Source organism: Miniopterus schreibersii (genome assembly GCF_964146895.1).
Source record: "Miniopterus schreibersii genome assembly, chromosome: 11".
Lineage (NCBI taxonomy): Eukaryota > Metazoa > Chordata > Mammalia > Chiroptera > Miniopteridae > Miniopterus > Miniopterus schreibersii.
The window spans coordinates 21,306,210-21,328,170 of record NC_138111.1 but is presented as its reverse complement, the minus strand read 5'-3'; the positions used below and the strand labels follow the sequence as shown (position 1 = coordinate 21,328,170).

At 35.8% G+C, this 21,961-nt stretch overlaps 1 pseudogene across 1 annotated transcript; it reads right to left on the bottom strand.

Annotated features, from left to right (window-relative positions):
- Positions 1–1,319: 1,319 nt before the first annotated feature.
- On the bottom strand, positions 1,320–6,495 carry LOC308564062 (large ribosomal subunit protein uL6 pseudogene; annotated as a pseudogene). The gene is made up of 2 exons: positions 6,492–6,495; positions 1,320–1,905 (listed from the first exon to the last, which is right to left on the bottom strand). The product of its transcript is annotated as a large ribosomal subunit protein uL6 pseudogene (transcript).
- Positions 6,496–21,961: the final 15,466 nt, after the last annotated feature.

Here is a 21,961-nt window from a genome sequence, read left to right as displayed (position 1 = left end):
TACTCTGGAGATCATGTGGGTTCCGTTTCAGGCCACTGCAGTAAACTGAGTACAAGCATACCTCAGAGTTATTGCAGGCTTGCTTCCTGACCGCCATGGTAAAGCAAGTATTGCAACATGGTGAGTCATAATCTTTTTGCTGGTGGAGGGTCCTGACTTCAGTTTTTAAAAAACTCAACATCTGTGAAGTGAAATAAAATGAGGTAAGCCATTCGTTTGGGCCCATAGGCAGGCTCTCCTCCAGGGAGCTCAACAAAGTGTTCAGGAGAAAGGTTGAGGGCAGGGTGAACAGTAATCATGGAAGAGGGGAACAATTGCTCTTAAAAGAAAAATACAAAGCCCTGTAACGGAGTTAGCTGATTCCCTGTCACCACCCAGCCAAAAAGAAGAGATAGGGATTGGACTATAAGTGCATGTTTAATAATAACAGATGCCTAAAATCTGGGAAGGAGACAGGTAAAAACCCTAACATCCACCATCCTCTTAAGCTTGTTAGGAGAAAGCTTAGGGGAATCAGGGAAAAGGAATATGGGTAAAAGTACAAGGGGGTTCTGGTGATTTGCAGCCATGGAATTTGAGTCCCTGTGGGGGTCTTGAGTCTTGATGAATGTTTTTCTTATTGGTCCCCAGAACAGGATGGTCAGTGTTATGAAACCAGTCAAGTGTTGATCGCATGTGTGTCATCCCTGTGTTTCTGAGACCTAGTCCATCACCCTCTGCATTCCTGGTGGCCATGCATGGATGTTCAGGGCTGGGTTAAATGTCTCTTTGTTCTTGCCTGGTCTACTGAGAACTGCAACGAACCTTAGCCAGAACATAAGGTTAAACATATACAGTTAATCAATTACGTATTCTGTTAGTAAAAAGGGAGGGGAAAGGAAGAGAAAATAAGAAAAGAAGGGAAAAACAAAAACCATATTTTTATTCTACCCTCTTACCTCTATCAGCCTCACCCGGATGCTTCTCTGCTGCGAAGCCTGAAACCACTGGGAAAGGACAGGAAGACCTGTAAGCTGCAGCACACACTGCATACGGAGGAAGGGTTAAAAATAATCTCTAATCATTAGAGACAAAAAAGCATCCTGTGTTCATATCACTAGTCATCTCCTACCACTGGAGAAATGGTTAGGATCTTGAAAAAGCCCAACCAGAGACTCGGGGAGATAATGTTTTGTTTTGTTTCATTTTGTTGCATCTTTAAAATGTCACAAATAAGTCTGAGGAATCATCTGGCATCTTACTGCTTCTTTAACTGGGCAGTTTAGCTCTTATTCATCAGCCTGCTGTCCTGTTTCTTTTTCAGAAACATAGATACCGTCCTAAAATTTTCTGATATCTTTGTTTTTAACTATTGTGGCTTGCTGAATTGAAACAGCTGAATTTAATCCAAGCTCAGTGCCATTTCCTTCAAGAATTAACTCATCTTTCTGGGCTTGAGATACTGAACAAGCAACGCCTGATCTCATCCAAACACTGCGGATATATTTTTTCACCCAAGAAATTTCTGATTTCAGCAAGAAAAGCATTCTCCTGAGTAATGACGTGGATGGGGACATGAGCGTACACAGACCTCATCTTGCAGTGGAGCCCAGTGTAACATCCTTGATCATGGTCAGTACATGACTGCAGATAGTGTGAATGGTGGCTGGTTCCTTCTATTTCCCTACCATTTGTCAACCCGAAGCCTCTTCCTTTCCAAGGAGACTGAATTCTACATTGATGTGACAAAAGTCCTTCTACAGGGTGCCTCTGAGGGGAGGGGGCCTTCACAATAACTGCGTCCCCTCAGAGTGATGTCGACATTCTCTGGGATGTCAACAGTCTGATTGCTGAGAATGGTCTTTATCCTCACAGTAGATGCAGCAAAGAGGAGATTTTTTTTTAAACCCTGTTTTCCACTACCAGCTTAGCAAATATGAAGCAACTGTGAAAAGCTCAGCTGAACGTGATGGAGTCATTGTAGGCAACTGAGACAACAAGCCAGAATGGAAGTAACAGTCAAGCCTTTAATCATTCACTGTAATGTTATGGGCAAGAGGCTAAACTGGAGAGAGCACCAACTCCTCCCTCTTCCATTTCCACCTGGAATGGCTCACCTGCTGAAAAGGTGAGTCTTCATGGATATGGGGTCGTTGCTGTAGGTGGAGTCCTGAATGCCAGTATGGACCTGGGGGCTGAAGGAAGACACGGGAGAAGGGCTAGGAGTGGAAAAGTACTGAGAACTGAGTCAGAATAGAGAAAAGTGTCTTTAAGGCTCTCCTCCTCCCCACCAGCCCCAGTAAAGAGTTCTACACCAAGGCATCTGAAGAAGGCTTTTACCAAGTGCCCAGATTAAGAAGCTTCTGATTGGTGGCCCTTGGGGCAGGAATGCTGATCTGTGCAAGATCCCTGCTGACCAGGGAAGCCTGAATTCTTGATTGTAACTTCCTTCAAAAGCTGTAATGCATTGACTGTGTATCAGATCTCCTGTGGGGAGGGTAGCTTTCCCTCTTAACCTTGCTGACCAGCTATTTTGAGCCAGAACTCGCCCCTGCAGCTGGCTATTTTGGTCAGCAAGTTGTTTAAAATTACTTAAATTAATGTAAGTGCAGACCCAAGTTATCTCATGACCAGTCAGCAGCGTTCAGACACAGAAACGTCTGTACTCGTGACTGGTCAGCAAGGTGTTAAACCTGCCTGGTAGAGCCTTTGTAAATTCCTGTGGTTGAACCTGAAAAATCACTGATGGGCTTTTTAGCCAGAAGCCTAACAACTCAGTAACAAGCAATGGGACTGAAAAAAGATACAGCAATTCCATGATGATTTGGAGATTTCAACACTTCTCTATAGCAAGAGTAGACAGAAAATCCATAACAAATAGTAAACTTGAACACCATCATCAAATACTCAAGCTAATAAACACTTATAGGACATTCTACTGCAAATAGTGAGTGTGCATTCTTTTCAAATGCATAGTGGATATTTACCAATGTAGATCATATTTTTGGATATTAAAAATTTTTTATAGTATAAGATAATTTAAATCATATGAAGAAAGTTTTCATACCAAATCAGAATTAAATCAGAAAACAGAATTAAAAGATATATGGAAAATTCTTATTTTGGAAATAAAGCTGCACATTTCTAATAACCTGTGTTAAATAAAAAGTCAAAAGTAAGTGAGGTCCTTCATCCCCAACAAAAAAATTATTTGGCCAAGTTGTAAATACTGCTGAGGTTCTGTTCTCCTAGAAAATAGACGAAGAAGAATACTGTAAAATTTATAGTTTATATAAATTATTTAAAAATTGGTGGCATCATTAGTACTAAAACCCAAGGAAGAAATCAGAAGAAAACTAAAAACGTTAAGAACATGCACAATGGGATGCTCAATAAAATTTTTAAAAACTTAATTTAGCAATATGAAAAAAATAATCATGCCAGTGTGTGGTTTATGCCAGGTATGCAAGATTAATTTAACATTTGAAAATAAATTCACATAATTTTCCATATATAAAAACTAAAGAATGAAAAGCTATGCAGAAATTTTGGACATTTCATTGCTTATATGATGTTGAATTAGGTACCTTTGGAGCTGAGGCACAAGGCATTGTAGCTTCCAAATGGACATTTTGATCAAGGCTCACAAAAAGAGTATATCATGAGATAAGTCGGGTGGCCTTATCTATTTGAACACATCAATGTTGCACTTCAGTCAGGGGTCCAGACTCAGTTTCTTAGGCAACTAATAGCTCTTCTCTGCCTCTGTGCTCTTACTGGGAACACTTTGTGCACCATGATAGGCTTCCCTATCTTCAAATTTGGAGGGCAGTTTCTGGAGCTTTTGTTTCTTACCTCTCAAAAGATCTGTGTCTGTGAAAGATATTGTAGGTATTACACCTCGGCTCAGGCCCCACAGCCAGCTTTGAATATCAGGGAATATTTTTGCATCTCAGTAATATCCTTGATGAAGCACCAAAGTTTCTTCTACATTATGCTCTATAGGTCAATGGATGCTGACTCACCGAACATTTACATAATTAAGGAGGATCATTCAAGTGGATATTTGCAAAACACACAAAGTCCTGCTTCAAGGTGATTTCTGTCCTTTCTAAAATACAGAAGCTTCTGGGAATATCTAGCCAGCATTTACATTATCACATGTGCCATCCAAGGTACTGTGGCATAAATCAGAGAGTTCTGGAAGAGAAGACCAGTGGTCTGGATTAATTCAATTTATATTTGTTGAGCCACTAATATGTACCAGGCATTGGCAACATGAAATTAATATATCCATATTTTAGAACTATTACTCTAGAGAAAGTATGGAAAGTAAGTAGAAGGAAGAGAAATGGAAAAGGTAGGAGGCCTTTGGAGGTATCCAGCTCTAAGAGATGATAACAGCCTAGGCTATTGGTAACTTAGTCTAGTCTTTCTTAGCTAGTCTTGATAGTGTCACAGAATACAGTCTGGACTAGTTTTGGAAAATAGCATCAACGTGATATCTGAATTGATGTGAATGTTTGTGAGAACGAGAGTAGTCAATATAACCATTATTATGGATACAGAACATGGAAGAAAGAACAAATTTGGTAAGAAAACATAAATTGTATTTCAAGCAGGTTGGATTTTACATTATCTAATAAGTTGGTAACAAGTTCTAAGACTCTAGAGATACGGAATTAAGAGTAAGAATTAAGACTGCAGATTATTGCAATCGAGCAATACTAATGGAAAATATTTCAAAGGCAGAGATTATAGAAAGGATAGAAGGGCTCAAGTACAGATCGCTAGGGGAATAGACTTTCACAGAGCAGGACAGATGGATACCCGTAGACATATTAATAAGCTTTAATGTGAGTGGAGTGACCAAGCTCAAGAAAGAAGTAAGTTTTTTAAAAAAGAAGTGATACGACACTGTTTAGAAGGTAGAGAAGACAAGGAATAAAAGTGGGAAATGTCTTTGAAAATAAGGAAATTTAGAATGACTACAATCAGAACATTTTTATTGAATTTGAGGGTAACAACAGTGAAAATGTGGTTATATCATTAAACAGTGACATTTCTCTTTCCTGCTTTCTTGGATCTGAAGTTTTCAAAGTGTGCTTTTATTTTAGAAATGAAATAATTCTTGAAACTCCAAAAGATTAAGAACAATATAAGTATTTAAATTAATTCAACTACAGAGAAAGTGCATTCGACACAAACAAAAACATGTTTTAACTTATGTGAACTTTCCAGGTATAAAGGGCTGGACATTTTTTTTATATAAATGTTCTAGTGATTTTTAGAGAGAGAAGAATGGAGAAGGATAGAGAGAGAAAAACATCAATGAGAGAGAAACATCATTGACCAGCTGCCTCCTGCACACCCTCTACTGGAGGTCGAGTCTGCAATCCAAGCATGTGCCCTGACCGGGAATTGAACCATGACCTCCTGGTTCCTGGGTGGATGCTCAGCCACTGAACCACACCTGCCGGGCAGTGCTGAGCATCTTGAAAGTACATTAGAGATCTCAGTTTTGCTACTGTAGCCATTATAACCTTCAGCTTGTGAAAATTTTCCAGCAAAAATATTTCATGTATTTAAAGTCAGTTACAGACAATCACCTCTGATTTTTTTCTTAAGCTACAATTTTAAGAGTGTGAAACACTCCTCAAAGAACATTTTCTTTTATTGATGATACTTAAAAAGCAATTTATTTTCCAGTGAAGATAATTATATGAGCAGATTACTCAACCCTTTTCTATAAGCAAAATTTTGAAGTTGGTACATAATGTAACCCTACTAAATTTAGCATGATGATGGAATTGCTTTTTATTAATAGTATGTATCATTTGGTCCCCAAAATTTACACAAAGTAATATTTTTTAACAAGGAAGAATAGGAATTAGATCTACACATTCACTCAATCTTGTGTAACCAAGGATATTCATTGACCTGTATCCTAGAGGAAAAGAAAACCTAAATATATATCTGAATTATCTGAGATAGAGACTTTAAGGAGGAGGGTAGGAGAAGGAGAGAGGGAACATAATAATTTGATATCATATGGACACTCTTTGGGATATGCTCTGGGAGAAACATTGACTGAGTTAATGAAGGGAGAGAGATACACAGCTGAAAATATGCCCCAAATAACAGAATTCTCAAAATTGTTAGCGAGGAGAGTATGGGTCAAACAGAATATGTAGTTGGCCATTCACAGAGACTCCAGATTTCCTTGCCCTCTAAACAGGGGTTGTAAATAAGAAGCCAGGTAATTATATGATTGACCCTTGAGCATCAGTATACCATCCCACACTTAAATTTTGCCCCAAAGTTTTATTTTCCCTTATGTTGCTTTCAATATACTAATACTGTTTGTAGAGTAGGTATCTACAGGCTTCAGACTATTTCAGTTGAAATGGGAGTATAGTTTTCAAATATTTTCTACAATTCCATAGGTTATATTTTCTCTTGATTTTTCCTTTGTTGTGTAGAAGCTTTTTGGTTGATGTAGTCCCACTTACCCATTTTTGCTCTTGCTGCTTGTGCTTTTAGTGTCATATCTAAGAAATCATTGCCTTGACCAATGTCATGAAGATTTTCACCCTTTTTTTTTCTTCTGTTTCTTAGCTTCAGGTCTTATATCTTTAATCCATTTGGAGTTGATTTTTGTGTATGGAGTAAGATAAGGGTCCAATCTTATTCTTTTGCATATGGATAATCATTCTCTCCCCCTACCCTCAACACACACCACACACACACACACACACACACACACGATTGTTGAAGAGACAGTATGTTTCCCATTGTATATTCTTGGCACCCATGTTTAAGATCAGTTGATTATATATGATGACAGGCTTTATTTCTGGGGGTTCTATTCTGTCCCATTGATCAATATGTCTGTTTTTATGCCACTAAAATACTATTTTAATTATGATAGCTTTGTAATATATCTTGAAGTCAGGAAATGTGGTGACTTGAGCTTTGTTCTTTTTTTCTCAAGATTGCTTTGACTACGTGACTCTTTTGTGGTTTCATATGAATTTTAGGATTGTTTATTTCTATTTTTTGCCAAAAATCCCATTGAGATTTTAATAAAGATAGCACTGAATCTGAAGATTGATCACTTTGGTCAGTATGGACATTTTAACAATATCAAGTCTTCCAGTGAATGATTATAGGATGTCTTTCAATTTATTTGTGTTTTCTTTAGTTTATTACATCATTGTCTTACAGTTTTCCACGTACCAATTTTTTAATCCTTGTGGAAACACAGTTCCACAAATGGCTGGCACTACAATATTTCAAGACAATATCAATTGTATATTTTTCTAACAAAGACATTTCCATGTCCTCCTTATGATATTTTTCATCACTCGACAAGAAATGGCAAAATAAAACCCAAAACAAAAACCTGCTAAAGACATCAGTAACTTCCCCCTAATTCATCGTGCCCTCTGTTGTCTTGTTTTGAGATGATATCTTGAGACTCTTTCAGTGTTTGATGCACTTAGGTATCCTCACATTACTAAACATCTTGAGTGTCGCTCAGATCTCCTATCCAGCATTCATATATGTATTGAATACCAAAAAATATGTAAATCTCACATATCAATAAGGCAAAGGTAAAAAGGCATAAGAGGGTAGGAGAGGCAGGTTATTACGTGATAGCCCAGTTATAAATTATTTGGAATGAGGTTCCTGTACAGTTCTCCCTCCATAGACCTTAAGACCTGCTGTAGTGAAACCCTGTGCCTCTGATCTTTCAGCCCTCTGTGTGTCTATAATAATCGATATCACTGCCCTCTGATTTTTCTTAGTATGGCTGGGTTCAGAATCAGAAGTGCAGGACTCATGATCATTCCCGGCTGCAGTTGCATCAGAGTCCAGTCTTACTCATGGCTGCCATTGAGAATTACATGAGGAAAGGATATCTGGTTAATCTCTACTTCAACAATAAAGATAAAAAGAAAACAAAAGAGAGAGAAAGAAAAAGAAGAGAGGGAGGGAGGAAAGGATATCTGTTTTTTGAACAAAAGCACTGCCCCTTGGGCTGCTTTTGACCAAAAGCAGAACGTATTAGGGAAGAATACGTAGATAGAATACTTCCAAGAGCAGTGGCTTTGCTCGATTCTGTTAGCTGTGGTGATAGTATGTTGCTGCGGCCTAGGGAAACTCCTATTATACAGGCATAACCTAGGACATGTAAAATATTCTATTTGCCCTGAGTTAGTCAGGTTTTCTAGGAAGCAGACACTAAGACAAGGTTAAACATGATAAAGAATATGAGAGGAAATACCAATGAAAGAAGAAACAGAGAGGTCCCGAGAGGCCGAGAGAGCCATCAGAATGCAACGCACTGCAGGTATAGCAGAGTAAACGAGAAAAGGGAAAAAGGCAAGTGGGATGGAAGCGCCTGGACTGCAGTGCAGTTGTAAAGCAAGTTCAACAGGGTTTCCGGCAAGGTTTCCAAAGTTGCCTGTCACAGTAGTTCTGTGTCTCCCAGAAATGGACTTAAATGTAGCATCCCTGCTGTTCTCAACCATTGGCTACAAGAGGCAAAGAGAAAGCATTAGCCTTGGCACAAATGTGGAGATAAATTTCAAAGCACAGCAGCTGGGGCCGTGGGTGAATTACGCTTTCTGCAGTGAGAGATGTAACAGGCACATTATCATGACGGCCACATACCCTAAGGTGTGGTCTTTTCCAGATGATTAATTGTCTTCTCTAGAACAGGAATGAGCAATGACAAAGCATGAGCTCTCCTCTTAAAACCATACTGCAATAATACCTTCAGTTCTGGTCAGTGAGGTAATGCTCCTGATTTACATTTCTTCAAAGTTAAAAAAAAAAAATCTCAAATGAACTGCCTTACAACCTGTTTCCTAGAGAAAACATTTGTTGTGTACTAGTAAATTATGCCACTCCAGTTTTTCCAGATATTCTTGAACACAGAAGACATCGCAAAACAACTCATCATCACCTTTCTCAACAGAATGTTTTTGCTTCTTCCTCACCTCTACACAATTTAAATAAATTCACCATAAAGGCTGACACTGTGAAACCATTTCACAACAATGCAGTTATTCATACATCCATTTATTAGAATGAGTGTTGTTGGGTTTTTAAAAAAAATCACCTGAAAGACTAAATTTGAATAGCAGATACAGATGCCCTACCCACAGACAAAGCTATTTTATACCTATAATAAGCCCATTTTACAAGGAAAATACCACACATTTTAGTGCCCCTAAAGCATGTTTAAGATCTAGTCATTGGTTACTTCAGCAAAGGTCAGTGCTGTGTTTTCAGCCAATTTTCTATTTGCTTGTTATGAGCCCAGGGTACTTGTTGCAGGTTGACACAAAACAGAGTTGAGAAAAGCTCATTTATATTTGAGTGCATCATATAAAAGAAGCATATAGTCCACCCTTTATCTTGTTCTCACTAAATTCAGTGACCAAATAACAAAAAATACTCAAGAGGTTCTGCTTGTTTCCTGCTAAAAATAATTGGCTTTTAATTGTGAGGTTCCACAAAGGGCATAGTTGGAGAATGTAATGGAATTAAAAAGACCTCATTATGTCTGAGCTTTTTCTGAAAAAGTCAAAATAATATATTGTTTACATTGCGAAAAACATAGAACACATTCTAGCAAAAGCTAAAGGCTAAAGTTTTTAAATTCAGTTTTAGTTAAAAATAAAATAACTGTAAGCATAAGTGATATTTTATATGGAGGATTACTATGAACCAAACAGTGGGGCTTTCTTCCCTCCCTCCCTTCTTCCCTCCTTTCCTTCTTTCCTTTTTTTTTTTTTCCTTTCCTTCTTCCCTCCTATAGTTCTAATTATTTAATAAATCAGTTATTTTAGCTGGTAATGTTGAAGAACAAATCTATTTTGTGACTTCAAATTCCAAGTTATTTATCAACTGTCTCAATCAGATAAAAAGGAAACCTTTGGAGACCATTTATAGTTCAGTGATCATAGGAACATAATGGAGAAAATCACGGCAGAGGCTATCCAGCCTGCGTAATGCACTTCTGAAATTGTAAAGTTACATATGCTCTTTGTATTTGTCATAAATTCTACAATGCTTATTTAATCTCCCAAGAATGAAACTGTCAACTCTGAAGTTTATAACTGCAGAAATTGTATAAAATGCTTGTTTTATTAAGTGTATTTGTTCAGTTAAACCACCATAAAACATCTCTCTACTGGGTAATGAAATTGCTCCCTTAAGCTATAAGTGAACTCACCAGCTTTGTGTTGATTAATGTACTACCCTGCGTATAAGATTAACAACTTTCTACTAACTAACTCTAGTCTCATGGTCTGACTTACATCTACAGTTTGTTTGAATAAAGATTGCCTCTAGCAATTTAGGTGGTTTATCTAATTATAAAATATAATTAGAAGCTAAAAGGAAAAGAAAAAGGCCTTAATTAAACCTAATCAAGTGGTCAAGGCAAGATCACTAATGCATAACTGCATTTACATGTGTAATGGAAATGATTGGTTACTGGGTCTTGAAAATTAATGCCAGTCCAGGTAGCCCCTGTACCTGGGATAACTTTCTTTTCTATATCTCTATACATGCACATTCTGCCCATTTTTCTCAAACACTTTTCACAATCAATTATTTCATGGTTATGTCTTAACATTCTTTAAAAAAATTTATTGAGATCAATCTTAAAGTACTAAAAAATGTTCTAAAAGGTAATTTTCTAAATAGCATTTTAAAAAATATATCTTTATTGATTTCAGAGAGAGGAAGGAAGAGGGAGAGAAGAGAGATAGAAACCTCAATGATAAGAGTCATTGATCGATTGCCTCCTGCATGCCCCTGACTGGGGATTGAGCCCCAACTAGGCCCATGCCCTGACAGAATCGAACCATGATCTCCTGGATCATAGGTCAATGCTCAACCGCTGAGCCATGCCCGGCCGAGCTAAACAGCATTTTTAATGTCTTATTTTTCTCAAAGGATATGAAAGGAGTCTAAATACATGTTTCACAGCAACTAGTACTTTTTTTTTCCTGTCATCAACCAGTTACATATTTTCTTAAGTTACTCTGTGGCATCTCTTTATCAGCCCTGAAATACGTTCTTTCCCATGGTTTCTTTGCCATCTTCTACCATATGTTTGTTTCTCTATTTTTCCCCCTTCTCTTATATTTTCTCTTTTAATTATTCAGATGATTTGGCCTTTCTTTACTCCAGATATTGGAGTTTGGGTGGACAAAAACAATATTCTCCTTAGCAAGAAAGAAAAAGGGGAAGTCGATGAACACCTTGTGCTAATGTTTGTGTCTTACTGTCTATGGAGTCAATATTGAGAACTTGCTGTGTGTCAGGCCCTGTACCAAGTAGATACTGGAGAAATAATAGTGAATATTATGTTTGTTTTCTAAGAGCTAATAATATTGTGGAGAAGCCAGAGAAATAAACAGTTTCAAACACATTGTGATAACTATTTCTATGAATATTTATGAGGAAGATACAAGGTGCAGTGGGGAGGATATTGAAGAGTTTTCTAGTATACAGTCCTCGTGAGTGTGTAATGTTTAAGGAACTACCAGTTGTTCATTTGACTAGAACGTAACATTCAGTAAATGAGATTTCAGAGTGGAGAGGTAATTCAGGAATGTATAGCAGTCTCAGAATACATTAAAGAACCTCTCCCTTAAATTTTCTTCTCATTTAGTAGATGTCCTTCCCCACATTCACAGTTTAGCAGAGACTCTGCTTTATTCATACTGAGATATTGCAAAGTACCGAACACAACACCCGACACAGAGTAGGTTCTCATCAAATCTTTCCAAGGTTTTCATTGTATGAATTGCTACTTTTAATGACAACTTATGCCCTTCATGGGGCTCCTGCTGACTAACCTGGAACTTTCCTTCGTGTCACAATTGTTTTAGTGTTTCTGACTCATCAAATAACACACAAATAATAATACTGGAGTTTTGACTTGAGTAACAGCTTAAACCATCCACACAAAGAACTTCAAACCGAAAGAGTTGAAGTAACTTGTCCAAGACTTTCAATTAAAAGTGAAAATTACCTACATAGGGCACGTCTTCTGTGTTGTGCTTCCTTTGCTGTCTGCCTTCTGTCTCAGAGAATGAGACGGAAAACTGAAAGACTGATACTTGAGACGAGAAAACAATTTTTCTTACCACCATTTCTCCAAATCCCTAAGGGATTTTGTATTCTAGACCATACTAGTTTTATAGGCAGCAGTTACTAGCCGAATTGTTTAATAGGAGATGCTCTAAGTTTTTCATGGCCTCAATTGAGTCAAAATCGGAAAAGGTATTCTTGGGAGCAAAAGCATATACTCACTTAGTAGAGGAAAGATGAGCAGGTATACGTTAGAACTTAGAATTTAAATTAGGAGTATTACTGTATATCTGAATTCCATATTCTAGCCACTTAGAAGAACTGATTCTAGGCCAAGAACAAGCTCTACTCCATTTCTATAGGCAAAAGCCACAAATGAATATATTTCACGTGTTCAAGAATAAGAATAAGTTTTAAATAGTAATGGAAATTTTAGGAGGAAAGGCAAGGTCATCTAGAAAGCACAGAATGTTATTTGTAATTATCTGTTATTATGTAATTATCTGTTATTATGTAATTAGCGTAATTCTCAATTGCGTTAATTGTGCCCCAGTATCCATTCTCACAGATCTTCTCCCCTCCCAAGATTTTAGATGAGCATATGAACACCTAGTTAAGAGATATCTTTGCCTGGCCTCTCTTGAAGTTGCATATAGCCATCTGACTAAATTTTGGATGTTGGTGTGTAAGCTGAAGTGATATATACAGTTTGGGGAATATATGCTTATAATGAAATATTTTTAAAAACTTTTTTTACAAAAAGCACATTAAAAACAACATGGACAGCCTGGCCGGCATGGCTCAGTGGTTGAGCATCTAGGAGATCACAGTTCAATTCCTGGTCAGCGCACATGCCCGGGTTGCAGGCTCAATCCCCAGTCAAGGGCATGAAGGAGGCAGCCAATCAATGACTCTCATCAATGATGTTTCTATCTCTCTCCCTCTTCCTTCCTCTCTCTGAAATCAATAAAGACATATATATGTTTTTTTAATCTTCACCTGAGGATACTTTTTCCGTTGCTTTTCAGAGAGAGAGAGAAAGAGAAACATTGATTTGAGAGAGAGACATCGAATGATTGCCTCCTGCCTGAGCCCCGACCAGGGCCCAGATCGAGCCTGCAACTGAGGTACAGACCCTTGGCTGGAATTGAACCTGATGCTCTAACCACTGAGCCAAACTGGCTAGGGCAATGAAGCCATATTAAAAAAATAAATAAACATGGATTAAAACCTCAGAAAATAATTTACATAAATAAATGTACAAATAAACAAAGCACAGTTCACATTAAGAGTTTGACAATGTAGAATTTGAAGTAAAAAGCATGAAGTTGGAAGAAAACTTTTATATTCATAAAGTTTATAATCCATTACAAAAAGATAAGAGGCTTAAAATGTATGTGCTGAGTAATGTAACACTTGAATATATAAAGGAAAGCTCTTAATAATTCATAGAGAAGTTGATAGAAGCAGAATAAAGATGGAAGAAAATAACATACCTCTCTCAGTTCTTAATAGCTCACAGGACCACAAATATAAATTCAAATAGAGAGTACTCAAATGTTACAATTAATAAACATGTTGAAATATATGCTATAGTTTGTATACTTTTTATCACCACCACTGAAATAATTAAAATATTGTAAATATAATAGTCCCATAAATTCCATGAAGCAGAAATTATGTAGGCTATAACTCTGACTCTCCCCACAAAACACTGAAAAAACACTTGTAAAAGCTATAGCAAACATGCACAAGGAAAGCATTTTAAAAAGATAGTTCAAGGTAATTCTTCAAATATATCGAAAGCTGTAATATTAGAAAAATTCACATATAGAAATGCTTTGAACTTTGACATAGAAAGAGAAGCAATAAAATGAAATACCTCAAAAATTGTAAAAACAAGAGCTCATGGAAATCTACAGGAAAGAATTAATGAAGACAGAAGAATTCTTCCTTCAGGATTTTGATCTGATTTTACATCCCTTAAATTCCACATTGCAATTATATCAATAAAATAAAAATGATTAAAATCTCATTTTAAAAATAAAATATTCAGGTGTCAGTTATGCTTAGGAAATGTTAAGAATGATTGTGTAATATGATTGATATAGAACCAGACCAACTGAAGGACTGACCAGTTTACAATCAATGAAATAGAGAAGAAAACTTGTTCTGGAAGATGAAAGCTTGTGTATAGTAGAATCCCATTGAATGTCTAGACAATAATAGAACAACAGATGCCACTGAAGAGTAATGACTACAAGTATTTGACCTAATAAAGTATTTCCCAAAGTTATCTAATTATAAGAAGCATCTTGCTATTTATTAAACTTACCCTGAAAATTTGGGTAGATTCCAAGAATATGTATTTGTAGCAAGCCCTCCCAGGGTGTTTATCGTAAGGTATCTTACTGGAAACTTTCATCTCAGAAACTACAGTCTCTATGTGGTTTCTTGCCTAAGAAATCACTTCCATTTTACAAGTGAGATAGTTAAGTCTAGTGATTAAAAGGACAGGCTCTAGATTTTGTTATTTTACATTGTCATGTTGGACAAGTTACTAAATGTTTGTAAACTATAATTACCTTACCTAGCTCCTAGAGTTTAAAGAATTAAATAAGATAATATCATAAAGCACTTAGCAAAGTGCCTGAATGTTTTAAGTGCCAATCCATTGTTAGCTCTTCTTATTCCTATTTGCTTAAGCACTCAACATGAGTTAATATATTTAATTCTCACAACAACCTTTTGAGACAAACTGTTAAATTCCCAATGTAAAGGTAAATGACACAGCAAGAATTCAGACTCAGGTCTATGTGATTCGAGAGCCCACATTGCCTGAATATGGAAATATGTTAGATTTTACCAAAAATGCCCATATTTTAAAGCACCACATAAATATAAGGTAAATTAAATAATCAAAAAACTATATATGTACATATCTGCACATATATGTATATATTATATATGCATATATGTAAATTAGAGTCAACACCATTTTTATATATATATATATATATATATATGTGGCACTTAAACTGAATAAAAAAAAACTGAAAATACCATTTTTATGTGGATGAAGATAGTCTCAAAAATGAAATAAAGACAAAAATGGCTTTAGCAATCAAATGTTTTACTTGTCATTAGCAAAGATATAAAAGTGCTTATTCTCAAAAGTAGGAATCAGGCATAATTGTACACTGTTAGTGACATTTAAATTTGTGCAACTTTTCTGTAAGTTGATTTCACAAAATATATCAAAAGCCATAAAAATGTGATAACCATTGATTCAGTTATCTCACCTCTACAAAGTATGGAGTATTTATAAGAATATGGTTGTAACAATTCTTTATATGAAAGTAAAAAACTGTAAAATAATTTAAACATTTAACAAATGAATGGATATTTTATGTTATACGTATCCTGTGAAATAGGCAGCTTTTACCAGCCATGGTTTTGGGCATTTTAAATAATATTGAAAACACTCACATTGAGGCTATAACTCATAGAGGCATATGACAGACCACATGCATTGGGGCCTTGAGAGCAGAGAAATCTTTTCCCCTGTATCCTACAAAAATGTAGTTTTGCGTCGTTGCTAGACTCTCAGGTGACAAGAAAAAAATAAAGGAAAAAATCATGATCTGAAAAGAGAATGATGATTTTCAGAAGATGAGAGGAGGTAGGATCTGTATGGGTAGAAGGGTTGACCTTGGCCATAAAGCAAAGTTTATTTGCAGTAATGAGAGGAAAGGCAAAGTATATGGACATCAATGCTCTTGGGTACAATGATGTAGTGCCAGGTCCTTTGTGGAATATCTTTAGTGTTTGCTTCTGTTCTCTCAATGAAATTGGAAGAAATGTCATCAACAAACAGTATTCGACAGGTTGTGGGGGATGTATAAGGAGAAACGAAAAGATGTGAACTTATTGAAAAAGACTGAGGAAGAATAGGAATGGACTAGAGAAATACAGTGGGACCTTGGTTCTCAAATTCATTCTGGAAGGCTGTTCAAAAAGCTATTTGTTCAAAAACCAAATCATTTTTCCCATTAGAAATAATGTAAATTGAATCAATCTGTTCCAGACTCCCAAATGATTCCCTGTTTTAACCTTTCTTATGTACAGTACATGTCTAACGTTTAATTTATAAATAAACAATTTTAAGAAAAGGACATGAAATGTAAATGAAAATTTAACAAAAAGCAAATGAAATTCAGTTGCCTGTGATCACTGTTTCCTGAGCACATTCACATCCTTAGCAACATCAGCACTTTTTTAAAAAATTTATCTTTATTGTTCAAAGAATTACAGATGTCCCCTTTTTTACCCTATTGACCCCTTCTACCCTGTACCAATGCATAACCCATGAACATCAGCACTTTAATGGCTTTTTTATGTTTTAAAATTATGCTAATCGTCATTTTTGCTGTGCCTTATTTGGTAGCCCAGTCAGACACCGGACACCTCTTAGGACCCTAACCTTCTTAGAACCCATGGCCAGTTACTGTACATATTTAATAATAATAAGTAGCAACAAAAACAAAAACAAAAAAAATACATGAAAATATTCACCGCACAGTTTCCTAAGATGTTAACAAGATGAGGTTTAGTGGTAAACTGACTCATAATCATTCTCTCCTTTATCACCTGAGAGACATGTGACTGATCATACAGATATTAGCATGAAAGGGTTGTGGGGTCAAGAACGGAAGTTTTGTTCAACAACTGAGACATTTGTTTGTGAACAATTTGGTCGAGAACTGAATTGTTCTAGATGGGAGATGTTGAAGAATCTATGTTTGACTGTATACCATAATTGTTGGGCATCATTTCAGACACTGCAAAATTATTACCATGACTTTGAAGTTAGACAGCTGTACATGGTTATTTGTTTTGCTCCAACCAAATGTATGGCTTTTAATGGTAGAAAATTGGATTTAACCAAATCTGATGTTTTTTCTCATGATTATAAAATGGAGGAAGGGAATGTTATGAAACTCATAATTACACAAAATAAGACTTACTCTTGAAGACCTTCTTGACCCAGGTAAAGCATCATGCCCCTCTAGTCATGCTATATGATATTTTACTTCTATATGCAAGCTTAAGTTTAAATTTTTAATTATGTAAATATTGATAAAAAGTATACATACAGAATTTTGATATTTTGAAGTATTAAAAAAATGAACCCTCACCTTATTTAAGAAAATAATCAAAATCATTACTTTTGGTTTCTGTTGCAGGACACTGCTATGTTCTCACCTCAATTAATACCTTAAATGTGTGTTATCTATAATTTGAACACAAACATTCTTAGAGGTATAAAGGTAATTTGCTGAGACTCATTTATCTCACACTTCTGAATTTCTAGATTCCTTCCCTCTCTGCTTACATCCTTTGGTTATTCTAACCTCTCTGTGGCATATAGTCTCAATTCCCTTCCTCCTTGATGATAATTTTGCTGATTCCCTTTCTCCTGTTTCTACCATACACTAACAAAATGCTCTAGGATCCATTATTTTGCTATATGACTTCCAAATCCATGCCTGTGACCATGTTGTTTCTTTTGCCTAGGGCCCTATAAAGACCAGTTAATATCACTTTCTTCATGGAATACTTACTGACATTCCCCAACATTGTGTAAATTTCTGACCTCACATAGAGACATGTCAAATACATATAATTTCTATACTATTATGGTAATTGTTGATAAGTTTCCCTTTTCTTGGTTAAGGGACTCCTAGAATAAGAACTGTTTTATTTACATCTCTATCTCTAGAACATAATATATAGCCCATCACATGGCAGAAGTACAGAATATTGAATGACTTTCTAGTGATTGATCTTTCATTCAAAGTCAACATAATCATAAAAATTCCATTAAATTGCCTAAGTCTTAAACCTCCTTTCAGAATATCCTACCATTAATCAATATTTTCCCCTTGGAATAGTGACAATACACTATTTAAAATAATGCATCTTTTGGAGTACTTTTTATAGTCATCTTGATGCTTTTCATTTCCCGCTGATTAAATGAAGCCATAATCTGATATTGCCTTCTTTTCTTCTTCTCAATTTATATGCTCTCCCTGGGCAGTCTCATCCAAGCTCATTGTTTCATTAAGCATCTTTTCAGATGGACTCTAAACCCATTAATCCATGTCTGGTCTTACTACTGTATCTGATTTAATTTCACATCACTTCCTGGACATCCAGGTATTGTTAAGGTGATAAAACAACATTTTAAAAAAGAAAAAGATGTCCCACTTTAAACTTTATCTATCATTGTAATCAATATCATTCCCTTCTTAGAGGAAAAAACAACTTTGGAATTGACATTGATCACTTCTCCCTCAAGTCTCACTTCCATTTTATTCTGGATTTATTGTTATCTCTACCTTTGAAATGCCCCTCAAATATGTTTCCATATCTTCATTCTAAAAAAACTCTGACTGACTGATTTCAGATCCATATTATGCTTCAACTGAAATATAGAAAGTTAAGATATTCTTTAAGTCTCACTCCTTTTTCCAGTGTTAATTTTAGGCTCACATTCAGGACCCCTGTCTACATGAAGGTATATATACATATATTTTATAACAAAGAATTTACAGTATATGCACACTATGTTATCTTTTTTAACTAATACATATCTTAGGGATATACCTTAAGAGAATCTCCATAACAATGAAGATTTGCAGGTGATTGAAATGGAGATGAATTACTTAGAATGTATAAAGTGTGCATCACAGTGCTTAACAAAAAATGGTACATTGTTTTCCTTGGTTTTCTCTTTACCTTGGCATATAAGATATTCACAGTGTGCTCTCTGTTTATATTTCCACTTTTGCTCTGACACTTGTTGAGGGTAAGTACAGTTTTTTTTCTACATCTTATTGTAGCATGTATTTCTTGATTTCATTTGATTTTTTTCTCCAAGCAAGCAGTAGGACCCACTTAATCCTGATAACTAAATATAAGTTCTATTTTTTTTAAAAAAAGCATGGCCCATTTATACAGTAAGAAGCTTTTATGACATACTCTAAAACACAAATTATTATCATTTTTCTTTCTTTTCCCAGCTTCATTTGTATAATCAACAAATAAAACTGCATATATTTAAGGTGTGCCACATGATGATTTGTTATACATGTATATTGTGAAATGATTACCTCAGTCAAGTTAATGCATTCATCACCTGACAGTTACCATTTTGGGGGGTGTGGTGAGTGTACTTAAAATTTAATATCTAAGCAAATTTCAAGTGTACAATACAGTATTATTAACAATAGTCGCCATGCTGTACTTGGTGTACATGTATGCATGCTCTGATCCCCAGAACTTATTCATCTTATAATTGAAAGTTATATCCTTGGACAAATCTTCCCATTTATCCCACCACATTGCTTCTTTCAACCACCATTCTACTCTCTGCTTCTATAAATTCAGCTATTTTAGATTCTATCTATAAGTGAGGTTATGCAGCATTTGTCTTCATGTATCACATTTTCTTTACTATTCATCTGTTGATAGATGCTTCCCCACCCCCATATATTAGCTATTTAAATAATGGTGCAATGACACCCTGGCCAGATAGCTCAGTTGGTTAGAGCATCATCCCAATACGCCAGAGTTGCAGGTTCCATCCCCAGTTAGGGCACATATAAGAATCAACCAATGAATGCATAAGTAAGTGGAACAACAAATGGGTGTTTCTCTCCCTCTCTCTCTTTCCTTCCTCTCTCAAATCAATTAAAAAATAAATAATGGTGCAATGAACTCAGGAGTGCAGATATCTCTTTAAGACCTCATCAATCCATTTCTTTGGGAGATATACCCAGCTGCATTCTAGAAGTAGGGATAACAGACCCAAGAAAGGAATGTTGACCGGCCAGCATGGCTCAGTGGTTGAGCATTGACCTAGGATTCAGGAGATGGAGATTCAATTCCTGGTCAGGACATATGCCCAGGTTGTGGGCTCGATCCCCAGTAGGGTGTGTGTAGGAGGCAGCCAATCAATGACTCTCTCATCATTGATGTTTCTATCTCTCCCTCCCTCACCCTTCCTCTCTTTGAAATCAATACAGACATATTTAAAAAAAAAAAGAAAAAAGGAATGTCCAGACGTGATGGGTTCAAACTTCCATCATGTTTGTGCACAAGCTCCAGAATAATACCTTTACCCTTTAAGAGCATATTTACTTCTGATAAAAAACAAGAACATTCATTCAGCTGACACTGTTGAACACATGTTGTGGGCCAAACAATATGATAGGCACTGGAGGCATCAAAATATCTTCTTATGGAGCATGTAGTCTATATTTTAAATTTTACATTACAGTCAAGGTATTAAATAAAAAGAATGCATATTATTATGTAGCATGTGTGGATCTATGGACAAACACACACCTGTGAGAAATATATCAGCCTCTATACTAGGATGGAAAAAACAATGTATCTCTATATAGCCTAAAAAAATTCTCATGTTTTTTAACAGTGATTTTTATGTTCCTTAATTTTCCCTTTACCCTTTAACCTTTCATGTTTTGTTTATTCATTGTTGTTGTTCGATTTTTTAAATGTTTCTTTAGTTTGCACTTTTAGGAATTAATAATGTTGAGGAATTAAGAAATCACTAGCTACTCACAATTACCCTGTTTCCAAAGGCATTGAAGACAAAGCCACAGCTTGCTTAAATGGAGGAGAGGGAATCTGGAATGAACAGTGTCGGGATTTAAGAGTATATAAAAGGAGAGAAAATATATGTATATTGTTAGGGAATCCTAGGAAATATTCCATGTTTGGGGGGTCTTGGGCCCTCTTAAGCAAATGCCATCTTGTAATATCCTTTTTGACTATGGACACATAGTTGTCCCTATAATTAGTTGAAGGCTGTAGACCTAAATCAGGAGTAATTTTATGCTATTATTTTAATGTGCTGATTTGACTTTTTTTACATTAAGTGTTTGAATTAAGAGAATGTATTTCCTTTTAAGTCATGTAATTTTAACGAATTGCTATTGCATAGTTACTATCACATAAAGGTTCAGGCAAGAGGCATAAAATGAAGAGCCCTCTTGTCCTTTCTTTGGGACACTGAGATTATACACACTAGAACCTTCCCCGACCAGATGAGGAAGCGCAATACTCCTCTGGGCCCTAGACACTTAGATGACATCTGTTGCTCTTTTTACCACCAGCCTGTGCCATGTACAGAGTCTAGAGTGGTGAGAAATGTGAGTAGCCCTTTCTCTACTTCACATAACAGCAGTCAGTCACTAGGTCCTGTTAATTCTGTTTCTGAAATTGCGTCTGCTGCTCTTCCCCATACCACTTCATAAGGACCTATTCCTTCCTCCACAACTTAGATCTAGTGTGAGGAGGCACATGTAGGAGGTGGCATTAAAAGTTTGAGTTTTTCTTGTCTCTGGAATGTATATGAATTCCATTTTTAAATTTATCACTTACATTAATCAGAAAGTATCATCTGTGATTGGTAGCTTTTAATTTTAGTACTTCCCTAAAACTACTGTAGAATTTATTCATTTTTAAATCATTACATCTATCAACTGACACTTTTACTATGCAAGAGAGATTTAAAATCATTTAAAAATTTCCTCTCTAACATACACTATATAGTGTTGATATATGCATTGGTGCTCATGAATATAAGATTTCCCTAATAATGAAAAACTCTTTATGTCATGGTAAAGTACATTTCTTTTAAAAATTCTCTTTGGAAGTATAAAAAAGATACACATCCTAAAATTTCTAATAAGTTATACTTCTCTACTTATGTAGAGTAATTTGCAGTAACTAATTCTTTTCAAAACACAAGTAAGCACCAAAATTTTGTCTT